Genomic DNA, 15,308 nt, shown 5'->3' with positions numbered 1-15,308 from the left:
ATATTTTGAAATTTCTATCAAAACAACTCACGAGGATTTTGTATAAAACTTTTGAACTTTTTGACGCAGAATACAATTTTGATCAACATTTATAGAAAAAACTCAAAAAGTTTAAAAATTAAAAGTTTCTAGAAAAATATGCTTATAAAATATTTGGCAAAAATATCAAAGGTCAACACTTTGTTAAACACTATGTTCATATTTGAAATACGACAAAATCAAGAAGTTCCAACCGGTCTGAAATAGGATCTCTATTTACTAACAAAAAACACCCTCAAAGTTTAAATTCGAAGCATTTTTACTGATACAAAAGGTGATGACAGGCACATAAAACTACACACACACACACACACACACACACATAATTGTAAATGTAAACATTCATTGCTCCGTTCAGAATCTGTACCTAATCTGGTTATATTATTATACCCGGGTTGTTTTTTTTTTGCAGTTGTAAAACGAAATTAACTCGATTTGTCCTTTTACGGAGCAACGGTCGTTTATACCTAATTAGAAAAATAAAAAACTCTGCAGCAATAACACTGCGATTTGACATTCCTCGAAAAGGATAATACGTGAGACGGACTCGCGGGGTCTGGAAAATAAAATGATAAATAATACGATGTAAATTATACAATGACGCTTTTAATGAACTGCAGGCAACTGGTACGACGATAGACCTACTGTAATTATCATGACGACCAAATTGAATTTGGCAATAATAATATTACGTTTTTGTTTTTGAAACAAACTCCGATACAGTTTTATCGCGCGCCGTCACAGCTAGTATTTTAATAATATTGTCGATTAAATCAACAACAACAACAACATTAATAAAAACTATAACATCAGCAACAACGAAAACTGAAAAAACAAATGCAAAAACCGTAGTTATAATAATAAAACTACTAATTATTGTTTTGTGATTGATTTTGCTGCACGAAATTGTAATGTAAGCTCATATTATACACTCGTGTATGTGTTATAATATAGGTACTATCATCTATTCGCAGGAATAATAATATAAAGTCCTTTAAAAGGCCCGTAATTGGTTATGGTCTACAATGACGTTAACACAATATCATATTAACATTATTATTATAATTACAACAGTCAATTGTACGGTTCACAGTGTATGCGATTTGAATGGTGGTATAATTGCAACGTTGTGTCATAATTTTTTAGCTACACACGTATGTTATACGACATAATATTATTGTAAAGTAATGGGCCCACCGATGGTCGTCCACGAGTCCGCAAGAATCGGTGATGGTTATGCTTATCATTTATCATGTATATAATATAATATTGGGTACTTACTTACATTAAACGCACTGGGTTCACGCTAGTGATTTTAGCCAAACTTGGTTGTATGTGATTTGCGACATATCGGACAGCTTGCAAGACGCACTAGGTACATGAACTCACATTTTGATGGATCAAATTTGTAAAATTTGCATTTTCATAAATAAAATCACGCATGTGAGAATAATCAAGTAAAATATTGTATAAAAGCGAACTCAGCTCTTTAGATAAAAAAAAAAAAATCGTGGTTGATGCGGTAGGTAGTATTTTTGTTGTGTTAATAAATTATTTTAAAAATTTTAATTAAACACAACCGAAAAAGAAATTCGAACAATTTATAAGATATTATTTTACCTAAATAAAATAAAGCATCTATAACGGAGTACATATTATACTATATATAATATGTATACCTATACCATCTCATACATATTGGAAGATCCGGTTTATGATTCATCTATATTATATTTTCATAATTTATATTATGCCTCACGACCTCTTTGAATTTCGTCTGAGAAAGTAAAGTGATATATTATTTGTTTTTAATAAGTTCGTACAAGTAAAACAGACTGAACCATAATATATTACAATACTTGTAAGTTGCAAGTATGTTGTAATATAATATAATCGATATTGATTAAAACAATAACCAATATCACCTATCGATTACAAAAATTGTTTTCAAATAAAACAATTTTCATAGCACAAGGTATCTCACATTTTTTCAAACAATTTATCGTTATGCAAGACGTCGAACATCCAAAGTTGTAAATCGCATTCGACAAAACTATTATTCTTGAACGCTTTGAACTGTTCGAGTAAACCAGAAAACAAAACTGATCGTATTTGGGGGGAAAAGTGGTCCTCATAAAAACAACGTAATAAAATGTGGGACAAAAATAAAGTACGAAAATGGCAAGAGAGGAAATCTATACACAAATGTGAGAAAAAAAACTCTGACTGTGACCCACCTCCATATTATTATCTATCCCACCCAAAGATTTACCTGCCACTGTTACATCATTATGATACAATATATTACGCATGGTGGTTTGAAAACCTTGGATGGATAAAGTGGAGACAAACGATCAAATACCGAGCAGTTCGTGATCCATTTATCAAAATAAAATAAAAACCGCACACGGCGCCGTGGCATCTTTACGGGACGTTTTTCATTCCAGCCTAGTCTGGGTCTTCTGATAATCCGTCACAATTTATAATATATTATTATAAGGCCATGAAATTTAAATATAAATACATTATATATGCAAACTTTTGTTATAATAATAATTTGTATAAGAATTATTAATTCAGTAATAATATTATATTATTATTACACACAATATTACGTTGGCAAACACCACTCTATATAACTACTTTATTAATATCTATATAATGTTATATAATATTATGATCAGAGGTGTAACAAGTCTATTGTTGCGAGGTATGAGGCCCTAAGGCTTTTGGATTCGCATATTATATCCGCTGTGGCACTGTGGATTTTCTTTGGTTCAACATTCATATATTCGAATGAATGTTTGAAAGTGATTTTGTTCCACAATATTTCCTAACTTCAACTTTGGTAAACGATAAACATCTAGTAAGTACAATTACATCGTTTCACTATTGAATAGCATGCAGCGAATCTTGTATATATACTTGGAACGCATTGTCCTAAAGCTCCCAAAAAATAATGCACTTTAAACCCTATATAGTCATAAGACATTTTATGCCGTCGTCGCGGATGCACAGTCGCAGTACTACAACAACATCAATGAAGTCGTTAAAATATTTTCCTGTACTTATACCCACCATAATATTATAGAGTAAAGAAGACTGGTAAATGATATATAAATGTACTAATTATTAGGTGTATGATGGGTGCAGCGTCGCGCCTACTGTCTGGTTGAAAAAAAATATCGTTACGGACATATTATTTTACGCAATAATTATTATCATTATTTGAGTCGTGAAACGTTAACACATTCGTTTAATCCCTCCGAAGCCTATGTGCACACCACAATTAACATGTCGTACGCCCGTTTTAATTTTTAGTTTTTATACGATCGATATTATTTATTTTTTTTTACAAGAATATCATTATTTTTTAAATGGTGTGTTTACAAGCAAATAATATGATATTATATACCTTCGTAAATCTACGCGTTCGAACGAACAAAATCGTTAAAATACAGCGGTGTATCATACCTAAAGGTTGTTATGGACACTTCGTGTAGAACGATACAGCTGTTGGAATATATTTTTAGTAAACCATTCCTATATGTGTGAAGGAAGGGGTGATGCGAATATTTAAAGTCGTATGTAATATAAAATGATAATAGGTATTCAGAAGAAAAAAATTGTTCACATTATTTATTTCAATTTGATTTTATTTTATTCAAAACTCTGCAAATTATTAACTATCGACACACGGGTTAATTAATGTACCTACCTATTATAATAAAAGTGCATTACACGGGTTTTTCGTTAAATAATAGTTTGAACTTGAGCACTTTCACAAGACAATTATTTGTAATCGTGATAACCGTCATCTATCACGCATTTTTGAATTTCCATTTTTGAAACTCTCAACGATTAAGAATGATAATGCAATAATATAAATTGTATGTGCAAAGAACATTTTGAAATTTGTTGTTAAATGAAATTGTTTTTGTTAAGAGATAGCTACTAATGCAATAATTGAGTATCCATATGATACTCACATGATATCACATATCAACCACGTGGAATACAATATTAACCATTATAGTTGGAGACACGTGATTTTACAAAAACACGAAAAAACAAGTCATTAGACATAGCGGCTAAGCACCATTAGAGGTATAAATTACTAATAATTAAATTATTCAATTTCACGGATCAGAATCTTGGATTTATTCAAGGGGGTAGGTTAAATTTCTAACTATATGAAGCTATGAAAATGTTTATTATAAAGTGTTAAGGGTAGTTATGCGTAATTCCCATAAAAAAAATTAATTCCATACACAGCTTAATTCATTAATATTTATCGTCAGGGTTTGTCAATAATGCATAGGTACTAAACCAAAATATTAATATTTATTAATCATAAATATTAATATTTTGCTTTTATCATAATTATGACTCTTAATTTTTAATAAAACGTATACTTTAAAATAAACTTTATTATTTGAAAACTACAACATTTTAAATCGATACCTACCTAATTTTTTTTTCTTTCGTTTGAACTCACCCCATTTTTTCCTGCTTGTATCCGCCGCTGATTTAATTTATTGAAGATAATATTAAATAATAAAAATGCCGTGTTTTCTGTTTCTATTTTTTTTTACCCATTTATAACACGGCCGGATTAGGTAACCTGCACATTATTACAGGTTATTTTTCATATCTGCACACGAAAACTTACATAATTATATTTTACGCGTTCGTGTTCTACACGTACCAATTAATGTCAGATCGAGTTTGAAAATAATTTTCGTTTTCCATTTGTAAAATCGTAATGTTATGCCATTTTTGTGCCATTTTCATGTCAGGTAGGTGTAGGCTATAGGCAGGCATATTATAATAATCATAATTCTCGACCGCAGGAAATAAAAGTATTATAATATCCACCACGCAGTATAAGAACTGCAGTGTAAGTATATCGTTATTACGTTCAAATTACATTCGATCAAACCCGACGATAGCTGTTGGTGTAGTACCTATACAGTGCAAGTTAAAAAAAAGCGAAAATGTTTAGGTTGTGCTGAAAAAAAATTAACAATCGTCATGACATAACCACTGTACACGAATTATATATTTTAAAACCCGGTAGGAATTTTAATGTAGTATAGTACCTATGTATGTATAATATAATATGTATGGTTTAGAATTTAATGGTATTTTGCCGTTTACGCATGCGATATGCACATTTGCATTTTCAACTTTTTCAACTTTACGGCCGAAGAGGCGCATGAAAAAATAATTAATTTAAAAATGCATTACAGTTTCTACTGCTGCAGTTGTAAAGTTCTGTAGTACATTATTTCAACTGTCGGGGAAGCAATGCCCCGACACTTTTGTACTGCTTTATGCGCGTTGTGCACGGCATGGAATTTCTCGTTTATAATAAATAATAATATTATATATATTAAAGACTAAAATAAAAACAATCACGTCACGATATAAACGGCCTAGAAAAGTATTAAAATTGAGTCCGTATGGTATTTTGTATTCTACATAACACACAACTTATTATTAAAACAGTAAAGCGCCTTACATGTTTGTAACGATACATATTAATTAACTATTTTATGTTGAACTCTAAAGACTAAAACAATCAATGAAATAGCCATCAAAAAGATCGTCCTGTGGCAAACTCTAACCAAATACCAATCTCATATCGTCTCTTGTAGCTCACTTCTTAAACACTTCCGTGAAATCCTACCAGACATTACAAACGCAGCTCGGCAGTTACTTATACATATATCAATATGAGCATAGTTTGTATATGACTTAAAACTTATGATCATGTAAAGGTGACAAATTAACTTACTGTGAAAAAAAGAACAGATCGTAAATATTTAGTAAACATTTATACTAAAAACAACAAAAGTTGTTATAGTATGTGGTTTTCATGGTCAAACAGTTGTCGTAGGGGTGACAAGACCACAAGTGGGAACTGCAGCAACTTATTTCTAAAAATAATAACTCTTAGGGCCGGTTGCACAAAACTATATTGGTTCAATTAATAGTTATTGGTCCAATAAGTTGAGTTATTGAATCGATAAAAATTAAAATACGTTGCACAAAGTTATTGAACCAATAAGTTATCGACCATTAGTCACTATTGATCCATAAATTTATAGGCCCGATTTTGGTCCAATAAGTTTTATTGGTTCAATAAAATAAAATTAATGAAACCTTATCAACATCTTCATATTATCACAAAACAATATTATCAAAATATTAATGAACCATAACCTTAAATAATTGAACCACTCAGAACCATTATGGTATGTGGCTCAAAATATAATAATATAAGAAATGATTTGTGCAACGATTTTTAATATTTATCTATCAATAAAATATTCAAACCGATAAAACCTATAGAGCCAATAAGTTATAGGATCAATAAATTTTTTTTTGTGCAACCAGTCCTTAATTAATTATTATAGTTATATCGAAAATCGAAGAATTGATAAGTTGGCAACATTGTGATAAACTTTCGATTTTAACGTTTTGTTTTTTAAAACTCAGAAAATAAACGGTAGGTACAACCCGTCATTTTGACTCCTCTCGCAACACCAACGGAGACTGCAGGTCCGCTGACTACCAGTTATACCATGGTATCCTCTCATTAAATATTATTACGGAGCACAAAATTCACCAAGCATGAATTTCTGATAATATTATTGTATTTTAATCATTTTTATTTTACTTTTCAATAAAAATCACTGCACCGTCAAACTTTTCTGCACACATGTTGTATTATTTACTATTCATATTATAATATAATAAATCCAACGACTTCCTCGAACGTGTCTCGTTGCAGAAATCAAACGACAAACATTTTGCAACTTTTTTTGCGTCTGATGACGGAAAGTTTGTCGGTTATTCATTATTATCGTGCGAAATATTTCCACATGCCGGGTACATATTAGAGTATATACTATGACTAAAATACGAAGCGAAGGAAATCCGAAGTTTTTATCAACCGCAAACGCATTTCCTACGACCAACGGCAAACTGCACCTAATAATACACGTGCGAGCGAGCGCCAAATCGTCGTTTATATATCATAACCATATTCCAAGCAAACTTTTTACGATTATAATAGTATTGAATTATATATAAATACATAAATGTATGACCACAAGGCTGGGTAAATTACTAAATAAATTGTGACCATTTACAATAGCTTGTTACTCTAGAATAATGTGTCTAAATACAATTTACAAGTTATTTTAAAAAAATTATCTAAATATAAAATAGGTATAAGTTATACGTATCGCAGTACGTATAGTTACATCAAAAATAAACGAGTTACTTAAATTGTTACTTAAATATAAAAAATAAATTTAATTTCCAAATAAATGCTGTCTAAAATCGAAGAATTCGGGGTTTTACGTATTTCATTAATAATTATTAATTAAAATAAATAAATTAAAGCCTTAAACTATAATTTTAATAAAACTGAATAACACTCGGTGTCTGGATCAATAAAAAATAATATAATATAATGAAGTTGTACTACTAATGACTGAAATATTTATATTAAGATATTATATAGTATACCATAATATTATGGCGATTGAAGAATATTTAGAACGATTCATTATATAAATAGGTAACATAATATCTTATCTTAGTGTGTACGATACCGTAGTGGTGTTAATATTACATGTTAATTAAATATCTTGTATCTATTAGTTACAACTTACAATAGTTACATTTTCCCAAAAAAGTATCTATATTTAAATGCAGGGTGCAAGTTATAAAATATGTAACTCAGATTCGTATTTTATGGCCACGTGTCTTCCAATGCTCAGTCTTGATGAGTGACGATACATATAGTACAAATATTATTATGTATAACTCGTTACAATGCATGTTTTTTTTTTTTTTTTTAATATAGGTAATTAGTTTGAAGTTGTTTGAGAAGTATGTTAAGCACTCGGATAGATAGACTATTTAAATTTTAGCTTCTGCAGTTATGTAGAAATTACATATTTTCTTTTTATCTTATGTGTGTACAGCTAATTGAAAAATGCAGAGACACACAAGAGACCCGACAAAAATTCGACATACTTGAATGCACCCTCACGACACACTTTACCGTTGAATATTCCATTAAAAACATTTTATGATTTATGAGTAATATATCAAATTGTACAATTTAGTTTTAATAAGTTAAGTATGTAAAACAAAACAAGCCAATATGGACCTGTTATCGAGGCTTTAACTTAAAAAAAAAAAACCCCGAAATTGATTGATAAAAATGGCTCCCTGAGCAACAAGCTCAGGTGTTTGGGGGTGTTGTAATAAAATTGAAAACCGTTTTAAATATCGTATAATGGATTGATTATTACTATTGCAAAAATAAAATATATTGTTATTGTCATTATTATTATTATATATAAAAGGTATCATGTATAGTAACCGACGTATCATATCAAAACCAGGTCAATGATTACATTTTATTTTCTTCCTTTTATACCTTAATATTTTATTACGTTTCCCGGAAAACCACCGGAGCGGAAAGTCATGTACTCGTGAAGTTCTATTTCATTCACACTTGTTGAAAGGGCTATCAATCGGTTTGTGATCACCACGGACTTGTTTATATTCTATCAGTTGTTTGTTTCTGTCAAATGCGCCAAAGTCAAATATATTTTTAAGATTACCAATAATTCATTATTTCGCATGGATAAAATATACAAAACGGCGATGTGCAGGTTTTAAACGTCGTAACAGTATATTTTAATAACATGATACTCACTCTCAACGACACAATTATAATAATATATACTGCACATATTACGTTCGCGTACAGAAGCGTATCGTTTAAATCGCTAACCTTGGCTTCCTCCCTACCGGAAATTTGAAACCTTGCAGTTAACATAATAGGTTAGGTATACGTAATACGTTATGCTTATGTTAAAATGATTAAATTTTAACATCATTTTATTATTTGTAAAAAAACTTCGCGAAGATAAATAACTATAGTAAATGTATGGTAAGTGTAAAGTAACTGATACAGAGAATGACTTCGATTTTACATTTGGTGCAAAACCGTTATTAAGCATTATTAATATCATATTATAGACTATAAATATTGCCTGTCGTTTAATAAATCAGAAACAACTCGTTAGATTTTTGATTTAGAATGCATTTAAAATTTGATGCATCATCGCAATCGATATAGATACAAGTGGAATCATATTTTATCATTTTACGAAAATAAAGTAGTTTGTGGCTACTGCACAAGACGTGTTTATGCGAAAATCGAAGTATCTGAAATTGCGGTGCTTACAAGTATACTCGACAATTCCGGAAATAAGGATTTAAATAAATGTGCTATTAAAGTACCTATAAATAAAAGTGCGAGTAAGCGTGCTCGGTGAATTGCTCTGCACCTATAATGTAGTGTATAATACATTATGTAGACACTCGATCGCCAGAACATCGTGACACGTGCGATTTGCGTGTTTAAACATACAAATGGAATACATTGTAAACAGTGTAATGCGCAAGTGGATTTCCATTACAAAGTTCAGGATCGAGTTAGGGCATGTATATAGAGAGGTACTCGAATATATGCGATACGCATATGTAGTGCTGGCTAGATTAAAATAGTTTTGTTTGCCTTTGTTGCGGTCGTTAGGTTTTTTATACCGATCCACCCAGAATAAACATCCGCGTTTACGCGAATAAAGTCGAAAATCCTACACAAAACCTCAATATATAATATAATATATATATATATACATGTAGCTCGTACATCATGCGGAAAATAATTCTATTGTTTTTGGAAAACATTTCTAATTGTATTAGGTACATTATGCGTTTTAGTATTCATGGCCGCACGCGCCTCGCTGTTTTCTTTCGGAAACATGTTATTGTGATTTTTTTTCGATGCCTTGACATAATTATATTTCTTTTTACTTGCGCTTAAAATGTGCTATGAATTCGGGGCTTGAAATCGATCATAAAGACCTGATAGAACTAGAACAAATGTTGACCCTTATTAATATATATATAGGAACCAAAAATTTCAGATTTGAACTAAATAAATGATAAGATCATAGTTTTAACTTTTGAGTGGGAATTACATACATTTTAGAACATTTGTGATCGCCTTGTGATAAATTATAGTATTATATCATAATATTATCGTTTCATTGAATTTTAAAATTTAAAATCGAGTTTATCCGGACCAAATTCGACGGGATTCTACGTTTGACAACACATGCAAGTATATTATACTATGTTTGTGTTTATCTGCGTGTTTTTTGATTTACATCTCTAAAACTAGAATTAAACGGACATTTCACTGCTGTTTTTTTCATTTTACTTATCGCCGCGATACAATTTATCGAGATTGAATAATAATAATAACAACAACAATAATACAAAAAGGTTAGGTGGAAATGCGATTCACACAACACAAAGAGTACCGCCTATAGCAAAAAAAAAAGAAGAAGTTTTCAAGTCTCACAATGAAAGTCAAGAGCAAGTCATGGGCAGCGATGAGGAGGTTTGGAATAGGAGCAAACCGTGGAGGGGGTGGGAGGAAATAAGGAAGAATGGGTGTGTGTATATAGTGCGGTGCAGCAAGCGGTCGTACGTGTACGTATATATATATATATATATTCATGTACCACGGTATCAGCTGGAGGATAAATTCACCAGAGACATTTGTCAAAGACGCTAAACAAAGATTTATGTGACTCCGGCAGACAATGGGTCTACACGCCCGCCTCGAGTGTTGCAGTTCGCGTGCGTGCGTGCGTGGAGTTGGGCAAAAATAATAATATAACCTGTTGGCCTATTGCGAATAAAACCTCTGCCTACCTATACATACACATGATTTTCCGAGGCTTTCAATGGTCGCAGGCTTATATCGGTCGTCACATACATTATCGTCGTACCTATATATACGTCGACAACTGCGTGTGTAGTGATATCCGTTTTCCCGCTCCCGGTCGTCCACTACGATCGATTCGTACACCCACATGGGTAATATATTACGAGGGGTCGTCAGTATTGCCTTTTGGGCCCCTCGTCGTTCGCGGACTTTGCGCGACCGAATGGTTTGTATAATATAGGTAATGTTATTTTTATACATATAGAAAATGCCTTTCGCTTTTCATCGTCTCGCGGTTTTCATTTCAGTGTCCGCTACTGTATACAAGATTTTTCTCCTACGGTCGCGTCTTGCTTCCGCCGGACGTCCAAATATTTTCGTCACACTGTGTCTTAGTATATAGGTATAATAATTATGATATTATATTATATTATTCTATATTCGTCTGATAGTACAATTTGTTTTTCATTCTTTAAGGGGATTCGATACCGTTCACACGCGCGCGACATAGTATTTTAGAAGTGTTTTTTGCCAAACATACCAATCGATCTAATGAAGCGATAAGGGTTCTAAAAACAGATTTGAATTCGTCATCAATTCTACTTGAAATCGACTTTCCCACATATTTGATTTTTTGATTTTAGCTTCTCCAAAAATTGAAAAACAAAAATGTTTAAATACTCTTTTTTTATATGACTTTTTCTGGAATTTGGGGGATAATATCAAAAATGTGGGAAAGTCGAATACAAGCAGACTTGATGACGAATTCAAATCTGCTTACAGAATTCTTATCACTTCATTAGATCAATTGGTATGATTGGCAAAAAACACGTCTAAAATACTATGAAACGCGTGTGTTAGACGAAAACAGAAAATTACGGTATCGAATCCCCTTAAGTGGTTTTACATGGTGTATTTATAAGAGGGTCCTATACAATTCCAATAGAAAATACCATAATTTCTAACAAAATGAGGTAAAAAAATGTAATTAAAATAAAATAACAAGGTAGGTACCTAGTTGTATTTTGTCTTTCAAAAATGGATAAACATAATTTTTGATTGACATGTTCGATTGATTTGTGATTATATTAGTATGATTGACTTTATTGATTTTTGATTAGATTAATGCGATTTAACAAATATTTCCTTTTTGTTATATTCACAGATAACAATTAATGTGTGAATGGCTTATATGATTATATATTATTATTATTATGATTACCGATAATATATTATGTACTTTCAATTAGATTCAATGCATAGGTATTTGCTTTTTAGATATTATATACAATAGATAATATTATAATTACGAGAGCATATACGAGATAGTGTGTTATTATTATGCCACTTAGAACTGCAGCAGAATTATATTATGCATAGAGATAAAAAAAAATCACCTTGTAAACCACGAAAAGTTGAAACCTACCGAGAAACATTATGATGATTACGAAAGTGTCTAGGATTATTTTATAATTATGTTTTGGATACGAGACTAAAGAAAGACATAAATTATTGTTCATAACCTTAGGTACCAAGCACTCCAATCATGTAAACTCTAAGAAATTAAATTCAAGGTGTTTTTACTCCGCGAATTTTTTTGCATACGCTCGTATACCAGGTAAATACTTTACATACGATAAAAGTATAATATAACAGAAAATATAAATTCTGAAATAATCTAAACCAGTGTTTCTCAACCTTTTTACTGTGACGAGCCCCTTTTTGAATTTACATTTTTTAGCTACCCCCTACATATATTTTTTTTATATACTCGCATAGAATATAGATTATTATTAATAATCAATACTAAAATTACTGTACATTGTACACAACATAGAATACATATAATATTATAATTATTTTTAATTAAAAAAACGTATACCACATATTTACAAATACATATAATACATACAATTTTAATTCATACGCGACCCTAAATAATAAGTTAGCTGGGATCGCGACCACCAGGTTGAGAAACACCGATCGAAACTACTGATTCATTGTAATAAGGTACTTATCTGATATACCTACGTTTTTTAAAGTAAATAATATTAAATAATCCATAAAATATAACAATTATTATTAAAATAATATTGCGGGACCATTATTATAAAAATATATGTTTATCGTGTAATTTTTTTAGTCCGATTCACGCTGTTAGCGGTGCATAACAAATCGATAATATTCGTGTTTATGAATAATATACCATTATAGGGTACAAATGTTGGTGGGGTAAAGCTTTAGTTATGCTTACTCTGGCACGAAGGTCAGCTCATGCCTATAATACGAGTCGTGTGCGTACTGCACTCATATAGTTATATAGAATGGAAATTATTATAAAAAAACAAAAATATCGAACTAAAAAAAATCTTTTCCCCGGAGAAACACACATTCGTACGTTACTGGAACAATATTATGTATGTATAAGAAAAATATAAATTAGTTACACAAAACGGAGAAATTATATTGCACTGTAGTCGCGTTATGGATGTACGAAGCTATGCATTGTTATTATTTTATCCTGTACCTGATTTTTTTTTAACAAATATATCTTTACGTGATATTCATAATCATATTTTTATCATTTTTGTGACTCGACAAAAAAATTTTATCGGTGGATTATCGGCGGTAAGTAGTGTTCACGAAAAACAGTTAAATCGAGTGAAATATCGTCAAGATCTCGTTAGGTTCACATTCGATCATCGTCTCGTGCACTATACTATTATAATACCGCCTGCTTGGTAATTTCCCCTCGATTTAATATATTCCATTACCTATAGATAATTAATTTGTAAACCAAGAATATTATACCTTTAGACGATTTATTGTATTGCTGATCGTTATTAATAATCGTTGGGATAATGGAATTAATCACACTTAATATATAATATAGCGTATAGGTACACCATCATAATTGTAAATTAACATGTTTGTATTAAATTATGTATAGAAAAAAAAAACACAAATTCATAATATTAACCGGTGATGATTATGGATATCTATAATATATAAATCGTGCAAAATTTAAAGACGATCATTACAACTTACAAATTATAAAATATAGTGTTTAATAATAATGATTGATAGCAGAAATAAATTTAAATAAGTCATAGGAAAGCTCACGAGAGTGCTCAATTACTGGTTTTTAAACCTTAAACGTATTTCAAACAATAAAATTTAATTCCATATAGAATTTTAAAAGGATTATTGGTACCTACCTAGTCTGTGAAGAAGAAACCTAAATTAAAATAACATCTTAGTTTATAAATAATTGACAGGACATTTTCAAGATTATTTAGTGAATTAAAAATAAATTCTCACCCACTAGCCAGTATAAAATATTAAAAATATGAGTAATTAATAATATATTATTGTTTCATAATATTATACTAACAGATATTAAAAAAGTATCGGACAGGCACACTGACCGGTTGTCACTTGTCAGTCACTCATATCGCTTCGCTTAAAATAATCACAATTGTAAAACTGCATTACAATAATGATATTTTATAATATTATAGTAAATTTACGAATAATAATATTATCATACATCTCCTTGTTTACCAAATTAACAATCGTAACTATGCAAGGACGGACGATCGGACACACCAGGTATATGTAAGGTATAATCTCGACTTAAGTTTATAAGTCTAAAATCAATATTACGTTAGTAATTATTTTATTCATGTGAAACGATTAGGTAAGTTTTAAGAGATACGAATATTGTAATTTATTTCAAATATAATTATAAAATATAAAACGTGCGTACAGTAGGCACCTATAATGTTTTATGTTCATTTTTACATAAACCAAAAGAACCAGCTTTTAAGTATCGGTAGATCACGATTATTATTATGTGGCATTAATGCAGTTGACGTGCGTATAGCAATATAATAATATTGTATACCAAACTGTAATGATGATAATTTTATTTTTATTCATACTCACGCATATTAACATCTCAACAGGGTTAAAAGTGTAGTAAACTATTGCGAACGAATTATGCATGGATGGCTGCAAACAAGTTTTAAACTCGGCACGGGAATCTTTTAGAAAAAAAAAAATTTAAGTTATTTCAAGATAAAAGCATGCGCGAACCTGGCTACTTAATGAATACTTATTAGACCAGCGGGCACGGTGCAAATGGGGCATTATGTTTTGATGACGCCCTAAGGCCAATTTTTTTTCTCTATAAAATTATATTATATCACCATTGAGAAGGTTGAATATTTTATACGCAAAATTTACACATAAAACTGAACCGTTTCGACTCTCGTTTTCGACGATTAGATCACTGTGAAACGATTATTTATAATATTATATTATATAGGTAATCGACTTGTAAGAAAATCGACGGTACACATTTTTAACTATCGCCGTAAAACGACCATAAAACACGTGGAGTGGAGTCGCTTGATAGTTTAAATAATTACCG

General features: G+C 30.6%; 1 long non-coding RNA gene across 1 annotated transcript; it reads left to right on the top strand.

Moving 5' to 3' along the window:
* Positions 1 to 350: 350 nt before the first annotated feature.
* Positions 351 to 6,172, top strand: LOC115033382. The gene is made up of 2 exons (XR_003838710.1): positions 351 to 5,911; positions 5,942 to 6,172. It is a non-coding gene; the product is annotated as an uncharacterized LOC115033382 (long non-coding RNA).
* Positions 6,173 to 15,308: the final 9,136 nt, after the last annotated feature.

This window comes from Acyrthosiphon pisum, chromosome X, assembly GCF_005508785.2.
Source record: "Acyrthosiphon pisum isolate AL4f chromosome X, pea_aphid_22Mar2018_4r6ur, whole genome shotgun sequence".
Lineage (NCBI taxonomy): Eukaryota > Metazoa > Arthropoda > Insecta > Hemiptera > Aphididae > Acyrthosiphon > Acyrthosiphon pisum.
The sequence above is the reverse complement of the archived record's forward strand: the minus strand, read 5'-3'. Positions and strand labels throughout refer to the sequence as shown.